Genomic DNA, 19,772 nt, shown 5'->3' with positions numbered 1-19,772 from the left:
CAGATAAGGGATTAGTAGAGGGCGTTCCATCAAAGCCTATTGATGTCACGTGTGAGCCAGACAAGGGTGCCCTTATATCGGTCGTTTGGATAACGCGCTACGTGTTGCCCCAGTGTCCACTAAAAATGGGGACTTCGTACCCAGGACCTTAGCAGTGTTGTAAGGACCTTGCTGGTCAACACAAAGCTCGACTGGATCCCTCCCTTGTCCCTGGCTGTCCTATGCGAAATCGTGGGCGTTCTCGCAATCGGACTGCTGATACTGGGCGGTCAAATGTGTTAGGTCGGCTTGATCTGTCATAGTTAGCGTCATAGTTAGCGTCATTGGTGCGTCCCCGTCCCTGGTCCCTGTTCTTTTGTCCATTTGTCCCGTCCCTAGCCTCTCGGTTCTTGTTTGTTTCATAAAGGACCGGGCACTGCGACTTCCAGTGACCGTATCCCTTACAAAACGCGCATTGGTTTTCGTCTAAGTCCCTTCGGCCTGCATAGGGTGCAGACGTTCGTTCTCTGGAGGGTGTATTCTTAGGGGCTGTCGACTGGTAGTTTCCTTTGGAGGGTTCCCTACCTATCATCACCCCCTGCAGTTGAGCTATCATGACCCTCTCTTTCAACTCCTTCTTTTTACGTTTGGATGCCCTGTCGTTCTCATTTTTCTGATGCTCATAGTATTGGGCCATCTGGAGAATAGCCGCGGGTTTAGAGGCTGCCCAGCTGCTTTCGCTCGCCTGCAGTTTTTGAGAAACCTCTTGCACCAGACCCTTCACAAAGTTCTGGACGAACAAGTGGTGTCCGGTTGCAGTGGTCATATCTTGGCCGCTGTAGTCGGAGAACACCGTTTCGAACCTAGAAAAGTCTTCCGAAGCATCTTCTTGTGGTTTCTGTCTACAGGCCGTCACTATTGACCAGTCTATTTTCTTCTCGGGAATCAGGGTCTTGAGTTTCTGGACGATCTTGTCCGGGAGTTCAAGAATAGCCTTTACGGGTTTCTGTCCGGCACCTCGTTGCTTGTCGATCTCATCGAGTTGTCCCCAGGTATGTCCGAACAGCTCAAGGTGGTCGACCTTGCGGATCTGTTTCCACACATCAGCTGGCAGACATAACCCGAAGAACAAATCGATGTCCGCTAGGGTCATGATAGTGGAACCTAAGGCTGTACCTAGTTCAGTGTAGAAGGCAGTGGGGGGTTTTCGTAAATCAGGCAGAGATTTTTGGAACGTCAGAATATCCTGCCGATCCCATGGTTGGTAGACTCAGCTGTACACTACCTTCCCTCTTGCATCCTGATGGTTAACATCATCGTGTGTTCCCTGACCTCGTGGGGGAACCCAGTAGGGGCCAGCCTCTCTTATTGGCATCATGGTGCTAGGTTGTTCTGTTCGTGGTTCGGTCGCTACAGATGTTGTAGGTTTAGCTTCCAACCCTGGTTCAGTGAGGTGGCGGAAAACCTCAAGTGTACGCGCAAGGAGGTCCGTCACGTCACACTCGCCGTCATCCCCGATATCAACCTTTCTATACAGAGTCGTTAGGCTCTCTGGACCTTTGTCTCGATATCGGTCCTCATAAGCATTTAGGGCATGATAACACAATCGTACGACAAAGTGTCGTCTGTGGCTTCCCGCATATGAGTTGAACATATCCATGATGTGCTCCTCATTCTCTTTTCGTTCTATTAGTGTCCTGACTACCTTGTCAATCCCTGCTCGCTCATCTTTGCTCAACCTGTTCGTTCTTGTGGAATCTGTCTTTCGGGCCTCATGGTCATCTAACATTGCCGCTTGTGCTGTATCTAGTACAAGGGGTTCGGCCGGCGCGGAGGCCATGGGGACCGAGGCCCTGGTGCTACTCTCGCCTGTGCTTGGGGGCAGCGGGTGTTGTGCTGAAGGTTGGGAAGGGGCATATGGAGGGGGCATGTAGATGATCGGAGGACCTAATAAGAGATCATCGTTGGATCGTTGTTTCGAGGGTAATTCAGGGTAGAGCGTAGAGGGTGTTCTAACAGGACACTGATTCGATGTTTCGGTTTCTTGTTTCCGCTTAGCTTCCTCTCTCTCCTTTATTTCTTCCTCTAGTTTCTTTGCGGCTAGGTGGGCTGCTTTACGTAGCTCCTTGTCTATCCTAGCTTCCTCTTTCTTTTTTCGCTGTACAGCTTCTTTGCGCCACAGGCCAACGCTGTCTAGCATGGTCGGTGTCGTTCTACGAGTTTTTAGAACTTCATCTAATGCATCTAGTTTGCTCTCTTCAAAGGATCCTATCAGTGGCCACTGGCTCTGGGGTTCCTTCTTCGTATACCTGTGCCATAATTTGCTATACGCTATGGCGACTAGTCCATGCTTTGTGAACATGTCCTTGTTAGGGGTGCCTTCCAGTGGGACTGGATGATCCACCTCTAACAAGCGGTCCGGGCTGAACCAGCTACCAACCAGATAGGCATGACAGAATACAAAAGGGGGACAAAGGTCCGCACTACCTATCCTTCACTACCTGCAAAGACTAGACAGAATATTGCTATTCTACGTTGTTTGCAAACAGTGAATATCTCAAAAAGGAGCTACTCTAACAATCAAAAAGGGAGCTACCCTGAAAATCAATCAATCAAACAAACAGTGGGGAGAAAAGATAGGCACGACAGATTACAAAGGGGGACAAAAGTCCGCGTTACCCACCCTTCACTGTCCACAAAGGAAGATAGAGTATTTGTACTCTTCCTCGTTTGTAAGCAGCGAATGTCTCAAAGAACCATCATCGTTTCGCAATTTGTCGTTTTTACACGACCTTACCCGGACCGCATGGGCTGTTTCTCGTCTTCCGCTTCCAGCGCCCGATCGTCCTCCAATCTCCGATATTGCCGCGGCACTCCTGATGGTTCCCAGTCAGGACCGTAGATCACTCGAGAGAGGTCGATTCGGAACCAGTGAAGTTCGGATGATCGGCTGCCAGACGAGGGTCTATCGGGCAGGAGCTCTTTCCCGATCGTTGCAGTCGTTCACTCTGTCGTCAGGACCTCTCCCACTGGATCCACGTGTCGCTGATGGGCCCCATGCTTGGGACGCCAATTGTAAAGTAGGAAGGCAATCAACGAACGAAATAACCTTAAGTATTGCCCGGCGATGTCGCCTCTTAACCCACAAAGTATTAATCAATGAAGAGGCAGGCGCTGGGGACTGGAAGGCAGGAAACAAAGGTTTATTCTCTCCGGAGGAGAACACATCAGATCAGACCAACAGGGAATCTTCTCGAGGTGCTCTAACTACATCTCTGAGGCCTGGCCTCTTATACACGCATTAATGGCAGGAAGACATTCTTTATTACAATAAAGGTACTTTGAAGTATGAAAGACATCCCCGGAATCTTCCGCTTCAGGCCCGTTCCCACACACCCTTACAGTGAGAATCCCCTCCCCAATCACAATACAGGATCGTTATCAGACGGTAGGAACAGCAGGGCATTCCGCCGATTCCCGGAATGCGTGTGGTGTGACAGATCTCATGGGGTGGGGGCCTTGATTTACTGTAACTCCTTTGAAGAGGGGGTGATTCTTTACAGTTGGGGTCATAAACTGCATCCGCAGGGCTAGGTGATAGCCTTGGACCGGCCTGGACAATCGGGACACGGAGGAAGAGGAGTGTCAGAGGGTGCGATAGTGAATAGGATGAAAGGAAGGGGTCGGGCAGGCACGGGGTGTGATTCTCAGGGAAGAGCAGCGCAGATGGAGGGGGTTTATGGCCCATGCATGAGAGAGAGAGAGAGCGGGGGTGACCGGTGCGTGGGGGAGATGCTTGCGAAGGTGTAGAGCCGCGCTGGGGATCGGCAGCGTGCAGAGAGTGGGTCTGACCAAGGCATCTAAAATGGCTGTCGTGCACGACAAAAGTGTGGCGTTGGAAAAAGGGCAAGATGGCGCAGATAATGTTTAGTAATACGAATCAATTTTCCACATGGGCATGCAAAGGTCAATGAAATACTCCCCTCTGACGGTGAAACCCAAGAGCCTGGTATCATCCGGATGCACTGGCAAGAGTTGAAAGGCTGCTTCAATGTCTGACTTAGCCATTAAGGCTCCCCTGCCCAACACCTGTAACTTCTGTATAGCTATGTCAAATTTTGTATAACGCACAGTGCATAGATCAGGGTTAAGCTTGTCATTGACCGATAAACCTGGGGGGCTTGACAGATTGTGTATCAAACGGAACTTCCCTTCCTATTTTTTAGGTACTAAACCTAGGGGTGAGCACACTAGGTCAGGCTTCGGTGGCTGTTGGAATGGACCCGCCACCCACCCCAGGGCCACTTCTTTCATGATTTTTTGTTCTGCCACTTCCATGTTCTGCTGGACTGAGTTTTGGTTGCGCGGGGGAGCATTGGCGGGGGTAGCAGAGGACGAGATGCGGAAACCAGAGTTAAAGCCATTTTGTAAAAATTTGGCATCTTGTAACTTGTCATATTTGCTAAGGAGGTGTGTCAGGACATGTAATTTAATGGGTGTTGGCAGATTTCTCGGATGTTTGGGGGGGCCGACCTTTGGCTGATGTATGGGCCGGCTGCTCCCTTGGCCTCCCTGACTTTTTGAAACATCTGATTTCTGGGTGAGATGGTCCCCCACAAAAGGAACAACAGTGCTTGTATCTGCACCCTGTACCCCTAGTGCACTTGTTCTTGTTATACAGCCAGCAGGTCTGTTTCTTATCTCCTGCTCCCCTGTCACCCCGAAAGGACTGATTGTGAGCCGGGTAACTGGTCTTATTCACGGGCACAGGCACCGCTGAGTAAAATACGGCATGCCACACATTAATTTCCTGTTGGTCCCAAGCTATCCCCGGGTGCACCGCCTTCATTTGGTGAAACTTAGTGTCATATTGCAATCACCCGTTCCCTGGAAACTCAGAGGCCGCCCCGTGAATCAGTGAAATATAGCTAATCAACTGGGGTGCCACTGCGGGGTACCTCTCGGCCATAATGGCTGCATCGATAGCAAAACCTGTGATCCAATTCTTTATTGACCAGTCGACCCACGCCTTCTTCTGTTTGTACTCCCATTCTTTACCTACCCTGGCTTTACCCGGGACCCCCCCGGCATTAATGAGATCAAATACATCAATATATTCTCCTTTCAAAATCTTCTCTTTGGTTTCCATAGGCACATGCCATGTTATCTCTGCTGAAGGTGATAAGGCCATGGACGCTGATCCGTAAATCAGCGGGCTGTAAGCTAATGCAGTTTGGCCCACTACCGCCCCCCCTTGCACTTGAGCTGAGATACCTGATGTCCCTGCAACTGTTGCAGCGGTGTTCCCTGTCTTTCCCTGTGTTGGCGCCGTCAGTACACTTGGGGATTGCCCCATAACCACTGGCCCACGAAACCCGGGGTGAGCTGCTGTAGGCACCATTGCGCCAGCTGAGTAATTATTGAGAGCTTGCCCGTGCGATGTTGCTGCTAATACACCTGGGGATTGGGCAACTCCCCCAGACTGAACCCACACTTGTGCTATGCCGCTGCCGGAATGTGCGACTACTGGGGGCGCAGTTATCTGTGTCACAGGCCCCTCCGCATTTGAAACGGGGGCCAAAGCCGGCTGCGAAACGTTATTCTGTGTATTGATTCCCCCGCTCGCCCCTGTAGAGGGAATATTACTATCTTGCTCTGGAATCGAAACCAAGTCTGTTGTCTCAGGCACCCCTTTCTCACCTGTGGATGCTGCTTGAGAACTCCTGGTTCTGGGACGCTTTTCTCTAGACGCCTCTTTGAATCTTTCAGGTGTGCGTCGGACTCGCTTGCCCCGCCCTGTTTCTTCCTGCGCATCTGTTCCTTCCCCTTCTTTTAAAGTCTTTAGTGCCCAGTCGACTCCTTTTTTCTTTCGTGAACTCCAGCAGCTCCGTCAACGCCAAGTAATCATCTTTTCTAGCTTGGGCCCCTTTGCCCTTCCTTACCCGTTTAGGCGGCATTCTGCACTTAAAAAAAATGGAAAAGTTAGTTCCACCCCAAAATTTCGTATGCTTTGGAATTAGCGCCTTGTTTTACCGTTGCATTATTTCTTATACACAACATGCCCTTTTCACCTGCATTCTCCTTGTGCCCAACATGCCCCCCTTTTCGCACCCCGAGCCCAGTACTGCCCGTGTGTGCCATCGTCAATTAGCTACCTTGTCCAAAACTATGCATTCGTAGGACATATAATCCAGTGGCTTGCCGTCCCCCTTATTCTCGCAGTTAATAAATGGTAGTATTAATACTAAAAAAAGGTGGACTGCCCCGCGCAAACTCCTCTCCCTCTTTTCGAGATGGCTACTTATATGCGCGCTAACCCGCTAGTTTACGTCACCAAATGGCCCCCTAGACCCAGTACTTCAAACGGCGTGCTGCGATGCTGTGCCTCTAATAACCATGGGCTGCGCATGACGATTGTATTTATCGGTTACGCTGCCAATTCGCTTACATACTTCTTACAGCTCCCTGTGCTGCCCCGACTAGTGACGAACGCCAAACGGCGAGTACGCCGCGACACTGCCAGGGTCCTTCCAAATTTTAAAACGCCGCATATCGCGCAAAGGATGCAGTGAGGCTTAAAGATGCTACGCTATACGCGCCCAAGCAGCCAGGCCACACCATCTTCCACCCGGCTCCCAACAACCCTTCACCAAACAGCCACTTACGCCGCCCGCATCCGTCTGCACACGCTGCGCTCCGGGCGATACCCCCAAACAATCCGAAACTCACATGGCTCAGTCACGCACTCAGAGCCTTCCTCCGTGCAATCTCCTGAGCCACATACACTGATGGTCACCTACTGCGCTCTTGGGAATTAATGCCCTCGTAATCATGTACCCGCACTCGCACGCGGTACCCAGAATCCACGGGCCAAAATTGCATTTAATGAAATAAACAAAACTAAATAAATCATATCCACAGGCACACTGTGAGGCCCGCTCACCTACGCTTTAGAGTCCCTTGGCTCGACGTCAGCGATGCTGCACACGGCCTTCCTCATGCAGTAACTTCTCGTGCGAGCTCCGACCCCCAGGCAGGCGAGTGGACAAAAGAGGGGTTGCCCACTGGCTCGCTGGCTTTTCAAGCCTCGCGCCACTTAATTACTTCCGGGTCGTCGGCCTTGCTTGTCTCCTTAACTTCCGCTTGTGGGTGGCATTCCCTTTCCGGGTCAAGCGACCCGGAAGGGATTCCTACACTTGCCAGGCCCTTTGCTGCCCCTAACGGCGCCACGCCCCCTAGGTGGGGTGGTGCCCTTCATTTCGCAAGTGTTGGCATTCCATTGCTGAGGGAGGCATTGGGCCCCATTGGCCTGAAGCCTTCGCCCATGCAAATGAGGCTCAATGATGGTGGTGGAACCTCAGCAGTGGGACAGTACTGCGCGAGCTAAATAAAACATTGCTTGATCTATTTCTACTAGAAACAGATATAGACAGGACCACGGTGTGTGTTGAATGGTGCTAAAGCCCTCTTTTCTCTTGATGATATTTCTTATCGACCGTCCTACAGCTTTGTCACACTGTTCAGATACTTTCACAGCATTTCAATTAATCAATCAATCAGTAGATATCTAGAGGGCTATTTGCCACCCAAGAGGGTACCCAGGCGCTGGCAGGATCCAGTAGCTTAATAGCAAGCATTTAGTTAATAGTTTCTCCTGTTTAATAGAGAGGGTGGACATTAAGGGCCTCATTTAAGTATTGCATCGCTGCATGAAAGCAGCGATGCGTCACATCTCTGTGCGCCCTCCTTGCGACATGATTGATGCGTCATATTTACTGTATGACGCATCATGTCGCAATGAGTTAAAGATACGTCAGTATTTCTGACGTATCTGTATGGCGCAAAAGTGATGCATTGCTGAAGTGTGTCACAAAAGGGACGCAACTCCAGCAATGTATCCTTGCACATGGGGCAAGCCCCATGTGAAAGGGCCTGCGTCAGTCTTACACCTACTGTGAGGCAGGCATAAGATATTGACGCATTTGCATCTTAGAAGTGGCGCAGTGAAATTTTATACACCCTGGCGCAGGTATAATGTGGCGCAGGTGTGAAAGGCAGCGAGTCTTCTAAGACCCCAATGCTGCCCGGTGCAGGGTTCCACCTCTAATTCACTTTGGGTTCGCTATCAAAATAATGTGGCAAGCGCTGGTAACTGGAAGACAAGAAAAAGGTTTATTCTCATGAGGAGACCGCGTCAACTGCAGACACCGGGATGTCTGAGGGAGGTGTACTGCTGATAACTCCTTTGGCTCTTCCTTTTATACAGGTTTGACACAATGCATTTGTTTCATCAACATGGTTACACAAGCTTGGAGGCCCCGCCCCGGGCAGGTTGTCACACAAGCCCACCAGTAATTCTACTCCCACCCAGGTTAAACAGACAATCTTATCTTGCAGATGGACCATGCTTCGGGGTCTCATACATGTGAGACCGGCCAGATCTAAGAGTCCATTCTGTTGATAAAAACAGGTCCCATTGTTGGTGAAAACAAGTCTTGCTGTTGGCAGTGCAAAACCCATGTTTGTGTGACCAGGTGCAGGGAGGGATAGAATGGCCAAGGGCTTGCCTGTAAACATAGATGAGAGGAAGAACGAGCTTTATGGCAGCAGGTGTTCCTGAGGTTTGTTTTGGCAATAGAGTTCATAGCCCCCAGCACACATACCAGGTCAGTCAGAGGGTCAGAGGGATGCTAGTAAGGGCAGGGAGACCATCAGAATACAAAATGGCTGCGGTCGGTCAGAATGACTGCAGCTTATGTGCACGTAGGAACTTCCACCAGACAAGATGGTGCAGGTAATGTTCATGATTGTCGTTTTGCTTTTAACACAGGGGTTTACAAAGTGACGCATCTACCTAGATGCGTCACTTTGTAAATATGGTGCAACAAGACACATTTTTTATGCCGCTGGTGCGTCACAAAAAGTGACTCACAGGCGCCGTAAAAGTGACACACGGCCTCATAAATAAGGCCCTAAGTATTTAGGTTTGGCCATTGAGGCATCTATAGGTGTTGTTGAAGTTTTTTGTATGTTTATTTTTGTGTGCATCATTAACAACATGCATAATGCAGTTTTACTCTTGATTACACATGTTCACATTGATATTGTTTTGTTGTTTTTTAAAATTAATTTCCTATGACAAGTAGAAGTGTGTTTCACTGACTCATGGTAACTAGGCCTCAATTTAGACCCAGTAGTTATATTGTTAATAATGGAAGTCTTTCCCCTGCACATTTCACTGTTCATTATTTATGCAGCACAAAGTCAAGCAGACTCATGTTTGTTTAAGTTCTTGTTTGGTGTTGAAATCCACAAGGGTAGACTGAAAGTCCTTATGTTGTTTAGTCACACCCTATAGAAAGATTTGGAAACTTTGAAGTTGCCCTGTAACTCAATCCTGGTGCAATAACCTATTAGTTGCATCTAGGCAAAAGAAGATTGTAAACTTGATACTATTATACTTCTGAATCATCTAGCTGATAATGGCCGCAGATTTCCCCTACAAAGATTTCTGCAATTCTGAAGATGAGCCTTCCAACCACCCTGATGGAGGTGAAGATGTTTCTGGGAAATGTTGGCTACTGTTGTCAGTGGATTCCAAACTTTTCCTTGATTGTGAAGCCTTTAATAAAGCTATCCCACAAGGATGTCAAAGACCCGGTATTATGAGACAACAAATGCACAGAGACCTTCTGAATTTTGAGGGAAGAATTATGTCACACACTTGCCCTTGGAATGCCTAATTATAATATGGAGCTTTATCTCTTCTGTGATGAGAGAGGAGGCTGTGCTTTATCTTTTCTTGCTCAAAAACATGGTGAGGTCATGAGTACAATTGCCTAACTCGATCCGTTAGCTATAAAGCTTTCTGATTGTCGGAAAGTGGTTATAGTTATTTGCATTGCAATTAAGCAAAGTGAAGGAACTGTGATGGGGCTTACAATAATTGTGTTTGTTCTACATTCATTTGGAAGTTTGATGACCCATACCCAGATTCAGCACATGAAAAACAGTTGTCAGACCGGATATGAACAAGACATACTGGCGGTTGAGAACATCCTTATCAACAGATGTAATTCTCTGAATCCTACAACGTTTCTTCCTGTTTCAGACAGCAATAAAGACCAAGACAGGAGTGATGATGATGATGAACCAGTGTAAGATTGCATTAGTGTCTCAGAGTTATGTACTACCAAACCATACCTGCTAGATGTAACTTCATCACAAGTGGCAGAGTTGATTGCACTGGCAAGAGCTTATTGCCTTGCAGACAATTTGAGTGCAATGATCTATGTAGACAGCCAGTATGATTTTGGAGTGGTCCATGACTTTGGCAATTGGAAATCTCATCAGGAATAGTGCCTTTATCTTTTTATGTAAGCAGTTTAGTTGCCAAATTGCAGTGGCCACGTGCACTGCACATAAAGCTGAAAAAGTTATGGTCATGCATGGAAATAAATATGCGGATCAGGTGGTGAGAAATTGTACTTGAGAATGTAGCTGTGAGATAAAATGAGCAAATTAGGGTTCAAGAGATAGAACAAAATAAATCAATTGAGATTTCTACTGAAAGTGCAAAGAATGTATCGCCAAGATATCTGCATCACTCCTGAGTACAAATATATCTTACCATGCTTCATTTTTATCAGCATGGCTAGATATTTGCATAAGGTTCATGCGGGAAGGAATGCAGCTTTTAATAAGTACTGGTTGAGTTCTAAATTCAGAAGTGTTGCAGAGGGTTTATGTCAGAGGTGTCTCATTTGTCGGAGAAATAACCAGGGAAAATGGAAAGTTGTTCTTGTGAACCACATTGGGATATCAGATAGCCTATGTAAGAGACTTCAAGCAGATTTCATAGAGATGCCAGTTTACAATGGCAATAGGTACCTTCTTGTGATTGTCTGCTTACTCTCTAAGTGAGTCGATGTCTATCCCACCCGAAGGGAGGACAGCATGACAGTTGCCAAACCTTTGTAGAGGAAGTTATAACCTTGGTTTGGCCTGAGGACTTTTATTGAGACGGATCATGGTTGCTAATTTAAAAATAATTTGTTTTGATTAATTTGTACAGCTTTGCAGATTGATCAGACATTCCATTGTAGTTGCCATCCTCAGTCATCTGGTGTGGCGGAGAGAATAAATGGCACCATCAACAATAAGCTGGCTAAAGTGTGACATCCACTTGTCTGAAATGGCCAGGCATTCTCTCACTTATTTTGATGAATATTAGCAGTACCCCAGATAAAAAAGACAGGGCTCTCATCACGTGAAGTGCTAATGGGCAGAGCAATAAGATTGGCATACCATCCTTAAGCTACACTTGTTTCAATGACTGATGATATACTTCTTGATTACAGCAAGGGTATTGCTCATATTATGAAATCTGTTTCTCATCCAGTTAATTTGGCAACAGCATTGACAAAAGAAGCTCAGTTCCACACCTTAAACCAAGGGAATTGGATTCTTGTAAAGAAGCGTGTCCACAAAATTTGTCTTGAAGAACATTAGAGAGGCCCATTCCAAGTCACACTTGTGACTAACACTGCTGTAAAGTGTGCTGGAATACCACAGTGGATCCACGTCGCTCACAGAAGAAGAACTAAGGTGGTGAATGAAGACATAGTCACAACTACCCCTGTGTGGATCCTAAGAGGGGTGAACAACACTTTGAAAGTGGTGAAGTTGCTTTTGAAAGTGGTGGGCTAAGATCCTGTTGAAGATACTAGTATCAGTGGCCATATTCAATTTGAGTGTCAGAGTGAGAGCTGTTGCAAAGTCACGATGGGAGGCAAGAAGTAGTCTTTGATCTGCTCCAATTAAAATTTTGAGTCCCAAGAATCCCCAGGGGATTAAATCAGTTAACAATGAGTCAAGTTGCTGATGCTGAACAAAGCACAAGTCCATTAGTGAGTGGAGAAGACTCAGCAGTAGTCACAAGAAAAGATGCAGAATTTGAAGCACCAAAGCCAGTGAAGAGAACCTGCGAAAGGAAGCACTAACAGAATGAAAGGTTAAAGTCAATCAAAGATGAGCCTAAAGTAATTGAAATTGTCCCAGAAAACAGAGAAAGTGAGTCACCAGCTGTAACACGAAAGAAAATTCCAAATAGAAAGTATGCATCACCTGAGTGAGCGTATCTAGCATCTCTGTCTGAAGAAGAAAAGGAAGAGTCCAATGCAGAGATCAGCAGTCCAATAACCTGTAGCAAATTCATTTTTATAAGTGAGCTAGAAGAAGAAGAATTCTTGAAAATTCAACAGCTGTGAAACAGAGATTGAGCTTTGCAAAAGAATCTAGATGAAGAAAAGAATTTGAGAAAAATTAAATGTATGAACAGAATAAGAAAGCTGAGAAAAGTTTATTTTGGTTTTTGGTGTTTTTTCTTTTAAAAAAGAAGAAAGAAGTCCCAATATTGTTTCGGAAAAAAAAGCTTTTACTGTATTTTTGAAGTTCCATGTTACATTTATTTTTTGATCCGCATAAAAATTGCATATAGCAAATGCTATAAAATTGTTGCCTTGATTTCCTTGATAATTACACTAATAAGTATTAGTTGGGTTACTGTTGTGCCTCCTTTCTTCGGTGGCATATGACTCCACAGAGGTTGAATTAACTGCAGTACATAGTGATGTTGGATTTATGGCAAACAGGGAAACTCTAGTTAGTGGATTCCTTAATAATATTCATACAAACATTTTGAGTGAATATGTGGACAGGATTAGTTTTGTGTGTACTTTTCTCCCTTCTTTTTCAGGTAAAGGTGCAACCTGCTTACAGCTTACAGTTTCCTAGGCATTGTCCAGTAATGTGTTTGTGATTTTCTGAGCTACTATTTCTACAGTGTGGGTGCAAGGGGAAAAGGGGACCATCAAACGAGACAGCAACAAGAAATTCAGTGATAGAGTTGAGCGACACACCTTGGCGTAGTGGTACAGCTTTTACAGCTTTCACATGTCAAGCATTTATTGCCCATTGCAGGGCATTCTCCTGGATTTGAGGAACCATCCGCCAACCACTAGCTAGGTTTGTTCATTTGTGGGAGTGTCACTCTTTCCTTCCAGCCGGGGACCGCTTGTGACTTGGTTGATTGGCTCAGTCTTTATGGATCATTGGAGATCCACTTCCATATGGGAGACTAGTTAGTACTTTGGAAAGCACTGTGGAGCACCCAAGCGTGAGGATGACCTGCATGGATTCAACTTGGCCTTAAACTATTTCTTCTATTAACTTCCCTGAGGCACAGCCCTATATGAGTTGCACCCTGATTTCCTCCTGTTCGTCAGGGAGGGTGCATGTGCTGGCTAACGTTTTGCTATTCCCTTAGAATGCATCAATGTAATAATTGGATTTTGGCTGGCTTGGTGTAGCATGAATCACTCATAATTCAGGGTTGCAAGGGGTTTAATGTGAGTGTTATAAACTGCTTTTAGTGTACCATAGGTATATGTGGGGGTCCGCTTCCGGCACATTCTTCGACAGTTTATATTTAGCTTCCAGTGCCAGGTGCGGCAGCAGTGGACTTCTTTGATCATTCTCTACACCTGGGGCCACAAAGTACATCTCCAGATGTTAAATCCACGTTTCCCCTTAGAGGCCTGCGAGGAAGGGGTTCCCACCATAACAATCAGCTCTTTTGCTGGGATTGACACTATGGCAGGAACAGAGTATCTGCATGAGGTGGGCTCTGGTAGGATGATGTGAGCTATGCAGAGTGAGGTTATTAGTGGATTTGGTCCATGGCTGTTCAGGCCCCAAAACAACACAGCTGCAATCAACCTTGGTATGAGGGAGCTGCTCTTCTGCAGCTACATGCAGGGCACGGCAGAGAAGCACAGCGTCCATCCCCTGTGTGCTGTGGGCAGTGCAGCACTGCTGGTGGCTGTGGAGGTGGAAAACTGTGGCAAGGTCATTACTGTGCAGATGGGGCAGCAGGAACAGGCTGGGTCCGGTCACCAGCCAGCACATGGATGAGGCTGTGAGCAGTAGCACTGATGATGTTCTGTCTGGGCCAAGCTACATCGAGTATGATCTTACCCCAGTGTCGCCTACTCCATCAGTAATGGCCAATGCCGGGCTGGAAGTGAGACTGGGCAGAGCAACCATGCCGCAGTCACTGTCAGGATCGGAGGCAGAGTACGCATGTGTCCACCACAGGGCACCTTATGCCTCTGGGTAGCAACTGCAGTGAGGAGGAGCAGCAGCAGGACAGTGCCTTTTGGGAGAGGTGGTGTGAAATGCACCATGACGGCCGCAGAAGTAAGCGCATCTAGTGGTGGGAATCAGCACATCTCTCCTTCTGTCCGGAGTATGTGTGGTGGGTCTGAAGGAAATTCCCGCTTAGTTGCCAATTGTGGTGACCATGCAACGAATAGCATGCACAGCAGCAGTGGCATAGGCTGACAGCGGCATACAGGACACACACCCAGGTTTGCAGTGTAACTCATTTTCCAGACTCAGGTCTCTGCCTCTATTTATTAGGCCTGGGTGGCAAACTCCGCTCCATCCATGGAGTTTGCAGAGTTTTTTGCACTCCGCGGAGCTCGCAGGAAACTCCGCTCTCGTTAGTGCAGGGGAGCTTTGTCCCCGCTCGTGAATGGGAAATTGGCGAGCAGGAGCTGCAGCTCGGGTAGAATTTCTACCTGAGCTGCAGGAAGATTAGCACGAGTAGTAGTTCGCAATGCACTCCGCCACTTGCGGAACTCCGCAGAGTTTCTTTGCCACTTTGTGGAGTTCCGTGTAGCAAAACTCTGCGAACTATGCCCAGGCCTGCTATTTATTGTCTAAACCCCTTAGAGTTATACCATTATTTTTATTCTCTTGCGGCAACTACCAGAAAACCCTGGCTGTGTGCTCTATATGGTGCGGCCCCAACATTGCACTGATGACTGGTGCTAATACACTCCTGATAACTGCCATTACGATTCACCAGAAGCTCACTCCCTTGGGGAAGCCCTCAGTACATTGCTGCACAATAGCACTGGTCGTCTATTTGCTTAAGAGTTAGAGTACTCCAGGAAATTTACACAGTTGCCACTCATTTCCTAGAGTGACACTAGGATTCTTTGTGAATGCCTAAAAAGTTGAACATCTACTTCAAATGTGTCAAGGCCTATAATGAAGCCACTTCAAGACCTGCCCAAAAACTGCTTTCTGAATCCTGGGAGCAGGTGCTGCCCTGCCCTCAGCTCTGTTACAGATGCTGCGATCCTCAGTCAACTCTGTTTTTGCACAGACCAGCAGAAAGAAGGAGGGAGGGAGGGTAACAAAATGACTGCATCAACCGCTGTTCTACTTCTTTCATCTGGTCTCTGGGCGCTCAAGTGAGGGGACAAGGATCAAGGCTGAGAGTAAATTTGTGAAAACCAAGTTAAGTTTGTTTTTTATTGCTCTGAGGCGAATGCAGTGAATGAAACCTCAGTTAATCTCTGATTAACCGCAACCAATAGGAGCTATGGGCCATATGTATCAACACATTTCCCCATAGACACAGAATGGGCAAACCCTTTGATACATCTGGCCCTACATTCGGCAATAGTTCATGTGCTGCCGTGGTGCACTCAATACTGCGTAATGAAAGATGTTTGCAGGGAAGTGAGGACCAAATCAGCGGTAAAGGCATATGTCTTGCTTGTGTCAGAAAGATTACCATAAAGAAGCAAATGGCATCTGGACAGATAACTAAGCTTAAAAGGCTATAAACCAAATTGGAGTTTAAAGAACAGGTGTGTGACTGAGCCACTCACCCAAATGTTTCATAGAGCTGAAGCTATTATTTTATTTTGTTAGTGTTTAAGTTATTTCTTTGTGCAGTGCAGCCCCTAGGATGTGCCCTAATGTCTTCAATAAAATAGTACAGGAGGTGGGTAATAGGATGAACAGCTGCAAAATAAATGCAATACGAGTCAGTGTCTCTCAAAGTTTGGGGCATCAGTTGACGTAAGAACCAAAAACCTGTTAGAAGCAAAGCTCTTTCAGGGATTTCCTGACATTGGGAACATTGTACTTGATGTGTCAGCATGGAGGAGGAGAGTGGAATAAGGGTGATACTTGAGCATCTGTCATTACATAGTTTTGCCCTCACATCGTTTCAGGTGACCGACCATACCTGACTGGTCAGCGGTACAGCATAGAGTAAGAACATCTGATGGGACACTGAGTGAACTAACGTTTTTTTCATTCATTTTATGTTTTTGTTTTTGATTTCTCAGGCATCTAGCTAGTGAATGCAGTGCAGTGTTTTAAGCAGGTGCATTGCAATGAAAACATGCATTGAGAGCCAGGATCAAGAGAAAATATACACACATTTGATATTATTGTTAGCCACTAGATAGTAAACAGATAGGTCAGAAGCATACAAAATAATAATGATAAAGGATTGCAAAGATAAACATGGACCGACGTTCAAGAAGATGGCAGAAGACACAGGGCTTGGTTAACAATTATCAAGTGCCCTAGTGGCCGGGCATGGTACTACTTGTTGGATTTCCGTGGCAGAGATAAATAGATTTTATAGTAGCAATGGCAGAAGGGCCAGCGAATTCAGGTTGAGAAGGAGGTTGTTCCAGTGCCGGGGGACTAAGAGAACTAAGAGGAACTTGGAGCCTTGGTGTACGGTCAGCACCTCCTGGATGATCATCCTTGATGATGGATCTAGCTGGCATGCGGGCTAATATGTGATAGGATGTGTTGTATAGAAGAGCTATGTCATGTCAAAAGGTATCTTATGTGCCCTTACCTTCTGAAGTGGACTGAAAGGTTTATCAATCGAATTAATCCCTAATACAGAAGGACAAATTCCACCCTAGGGGCCAGAAGTAGGTAAGTATATTTTACCGATTCATAAATACCGAATTTTACCGATTCGGTATTTATGAATCGGTAAAATAGAATGGGGGAGATGTAGGGAAAATCGGTAATTGAATTACCAATTCTGTAGGAATCGGTATTTACCGAATCGGTAAATACCGATTCGGTAATGCCCATTGATTCCTATGGGCATTGAAGCCCATAGGAATCAATGGGCATTACCGAATCAGTATTTACCGATTCGGTAAATACTGAATTTTGCAAGGGTGCAGGGGGTGTCACTTTGACACCCTCTAGCACCCCGATTTAAGGCATGTGTGACATGTGGCACACAGACATGCCCTAAGGGCATGTCTGTCTGTCACATGCCATAGGTGTGCATGCACACATGTGCATGCACACCTGGAATCGGTATTTTACCACCCAATTGGATTGGGTGGTAAAATACCGATTCGGTAAGGCCTGTGGGACTCAAAAGAGTCCCACCTACATTTCAAAATTACCGAATCGGTAAAAAATACCGATTCGGTATTTTACCGATTCGGTAAATTTACCGAATCGGTAAAACAGGCCACCTACATCTAGAATAGCCATTTACTGGTCGGTAACGGCCTAATCGGCCGTTACCGGTCAGTAAATGTCTACCTACATCTGGCCCTTGATGTTGTGCTCCTGTTATTCGTTACCCATGAAAGTAGATAGCCACATAACATGCAAACCTGAGGCCTACCCTTTCGCAAGCTTGCATTGGACAAATAATCGTAGATTGAATTAGTAAAGTAATCAAAGATGGACTGCTGACTTTCTCACACCCACAGGTGTCGAACAAATGTTGAACTTCTGTACGGTGGAATGAGGGGAGTACGCCACAGTGAAACTCCCTTTGCGGAAATTACGCAAAATGGCGGAAAGGTTTGTGATTATCAGTCCGGCATTTTGCACTACCATCAAACATTTGGGGCCATATTTATAAGCCCTTGCGTCACTTTTACGCCGCTGGTGCGTCACTTTTTGTGACGCACCAACAGTGTAAAAAATGTGCCTTGTTGCACCATATTTACAAAGTGACGTATCTAGGTAGATGCGTCACTTTGTAAACCCCTGCGCTACATTATACCTACGCCAGGTATAATATATTCAGGGGGGGGCATTGTGACGCAAGAAAGGGTCATAGAAGTGACGCATTGGTATCTATAAGATTACACTGCGCCACTTCTACGACACAAATGCGTCAATTTCTTACGCCTGCCTCACAGCAGGTGTAAGACTTCCGCAGGCCCTTTCAGAAAGGACACATTGCTGGAGTTGCGTCACTTTTGTAACACACTCCAGCAATGCGTCACTTTTGCGCCATACAGATGCGTCAGAAATACTGACGTATCTGTAACTCCCTGCGCCATGATGCGTCATACAGTAAATATGATGCATCATTAGTGTCACAAGGAAGGCACAGTAAAAAGTGACCCATCGCTGTTTTCACGCAGCGATGCGTCACTTTTCATAAATGAGGCCCTAAATGTTTCCTTGCAGCCATTTTGGATGCGAGGATGCATGATGCGCTAAAAAATACTGCTGCATTGTGCGTGACACGAATAATAGCTGCTCTCATTCTTTTTACTCGTTAATTTCATCTTCCTGCAATAAGATTTGTACCCGAATTAAATATCAACTATGCATCATTATGCGTAATTATCTTGGCCATTTCGTGTAACAATCATAGCACGAAATGGTCACAGTTTCATGTTTACCAATCCAAGTTTTTATGTTTCCGTTTCTTGCTAATTCTTACCTTTGAACAGAGGATCTTCACAACAGGGTGGCAACAAAACCTCAGCTGAAAATAGCCTACGGTCACATGAAAGGGAGTGCCTTCAAATCTTGCTCATTTTCTGTTCATATTTCAATTTTCATGTTAGAGAAAGGGAAATACATTCTGAACTATCACAATTAATCAGCCTGGCCATTTACAATTCCGAATATATGCTCGCAGAAGCTGGAATCTCAACCTTGACATTTCATCGAACTGTGTGTTCCTGGGCTAATCCGTTCATCAGCCTGTGTCTCAATTTGGTTGGCTGCCATGTGTCCAATCGAAAAAACATGCATTTATTTGGGACTTACCCTTTTTAACTTGTCCCCACCTACTTCTGCCATGCTACTAGGCATCTGATGTGATTTTATTAAGAAAAGGTATTCTGGGTGTCAGGAAAGGTATGCAGGAGGCATATAGGGACCAATTGTAGATCCATTTGTTTAAAGCAACTCTAAAAATTCACCAGTAATTCACAAAGTTATTAAACTCAATATGTATACGAGGGACATAACGATTGTAAAATAAAGAAAACAAGGGATTTGAAACTAAAATAACTTACTAGACTGTTCTCTGGTTCTTGCGCTGGATGCACAGTTTTGGCAAAGCCTGAGATTAAGTTGGCATTGGAGCCAGAAATAATAGCGCGCGGTCCAATAATGCTCCAGGGTTCACATTTCCAGCGCTTCAGCCCTCGCTGTAGCTCACTGCCAAGAGTATCAGAGGCTGCTTGCTGTGGATTTACTCCAAAGATGAAGTGGCCCAGATGTGTCCTCAGTTCTCTCATTTTACCCTGAGAAGTGAAAAAGATCAGCAATGCAATGGCAAAGGAATCGGGTAAGGAGGAAAAAAGGCAGGATTCATGTGAAGGGGACAGGGAAGGAATACCGGGAGTGAAGGAACTAAGACGAAGGTTTCTTTGGAGGCACTAAGGTATTATGATAATAATAATCTTTATTCGGAAGTAGTCACTACCATAAAAGATAAAAACATACATTAAAGCAAATCATCAATACAATTAAAATTAATTAAGAATATTGTGCAAAATCGCGAGATCCAAACTGCTGTCAATTACATCTGGAATTTCTCGATCTAAATGCTGACAATGAAGAGGGTATGGTCATTGGGCAAAACCTGCATATACATATATGTAACACAGGCTTGTCTAAATCTC

Source organism: Lissotriton vulgaris, chromosome 5, assembly GCF_964263255.1.
Source record: "Lissotriton vulgaris chromosome 5, aLisVul1.2, whole genome shotgun sequence".
NCBI lineage: Eukaryota > Metazoa > Chordata > Amphibia > Caudata > Salamandridae > Lissotriton > Lissotriton vulgaris.
The sequence above is the reverse complement of the archived record's forward strand: the minus strand, read 5'-3'. Positions refer to the sequence as shown.